The sequence below is a fragment of the Aplysia californica genome, unplaced genomic scaffold, assembly GCF_000002075.1.
Source record: "Aplysia californica isolate F4 #8 unplaced genomic scaffold, AplCal3.0 scaffold00133, whole genome shotgun sequence".
Lineage (NCBI taxonomy): Eukaryota > Metazoa > Mollusca > Gastropoda > Aplysiida > Aplysiidae > Aplysia > Aplysia californica.
Window position 1 is genome coordinate 1,298,532 of NW_004797403.1, and position 1,736 is coordinate 1,300,267.

Sequence of the window (1,736 nt, forward strand, 5' to 3'; positions counted from 1 at the left end):
GAGAGAGAGAGAGAGAGAGAGAGAGAGAGAGAGAGAGAGAGAGAGAGAGAGGGGGGTATGTAAACGGTCTCATTTCGTAAGATTGAAGTTCAAAATACTAAGGCTTCCACATTTTCCGACTAACAAGGTTTAACTTTCGCACGATGTTTTTACAACCATATGGCAATATTTTGTCAACATCTTATAAGTACATGTATAGTCTTTTTTTTTGGCGGTTATTCTTTTTATAATTCTCCAGCTTAACATTTTAGTGTTTTTTCCGATACAACACACAAAAAAGCTGCAAAAACAAAACTTGTCGAAACATGCAGAATTCTTGTCGACAAACGGCGTATATATTGCCTACTCTAACGCTATCGTCCATTGCTTCAGTAGAACATAACCTAAAGGTGGAGAGCCTTGAAAAGTTCCCCCAAATAGATCAACGTGAATTTAAAAAACGCGTATTCGGGAAATCGAATTTAGGACAGTGGCACCAAAGTTCAAAATGGTTTAAGTTGAGCTACTAATGCGCTCCATGAGAACAGAAGAGTTGGTTTAGTTTAGTTTTTACGGCACTCACAACTGCACAAGGTCGGGACTTGCATTGGCTGTTTTCACATTATTTCACAGCAATGCCTGGTTTCACTTTATGGTTGAAAATTTAAAATCCTGGTAAAAATTCAATAAATAATAGAGACAGTAATTTGCATTTTTAAATAGTACGATGATTGGCCTTTATAAAATCGAGAATTCTAATGACATTAACGATGGCGAACTTAATTTTTTAAATTTTGATTCATTTAAAATATTTCCTTTTGGGTCTCTCCAAAGTCCGGACATCCTTTACTGGCGAAGAAAAAAGATACCACTTTTTGATTGTGCAAAATGTATTATTCACGTGAGTCTTAATGCTTTTCTTTTCAGGTGAATAATACATGTGCTAAGTCATCATCACAAGTATTGCCTTTCTCACCCTGGATCAGGATATAGGCCACGAATAAACACTTTCCACCTTTCCCTTTCCTATTCTAGTCGCTTGATGTCACTCCACGTCTTCACACTTTTTTGTACATCCATTCCCGTGACTCTTCTAGAGATTCCACGTTGTCTTCCCCTTGATCTTTTACCCTGTGGGTTCCAATCTAACACTTTCCTTTTTATACAGCTGCTTGACTTCCTGAAAGTGTGTCCAGTCCATCGCCAACGTCTTCTTCCCACCTCATCCCACGGGGCTCTGTCTCATTCTTCTTAATACTTCCTCGTCGGTGATCCTGTCTGTCCATTTGATCCTCAGTAGCTTCCTCAGACACTTGTTCAAGAAAACCTGGATCCTCTTTATGCACGTCTGAGATGAGTTCCACGTTTCACATCCATACTACAAGACTGACTTCACATTTGAGTTGACAATTCTAAGCTTTGTTCGTAGTGAGATATCCCTGGTCCTCCAAATCCTGTTCAAAGAAATAAATGCAGTCTGTGCCTTTCCAATGCGGGACTTTATTTCTGCGCCTGTTCCTCCCTCTTTGCCAATTATACTCCTAAGATAGCAGAAGGATTCGACGTCTTCTAGTGCATTTACTTGTACTGTGACCTGCTTCTTTCGTAGTGCATCTATCCTTACGACTTTTGACTTTCCGGGGTGGATCCTCAATCCAACTCTGATAGGCTGTTTAAAATTGTTGTCTTTGCTTGCATCTGTTCCTGAGTGTGTGGCAGAAGCGCCGAGTCATCTGGAAAGTCCAGCTTGTCCAACT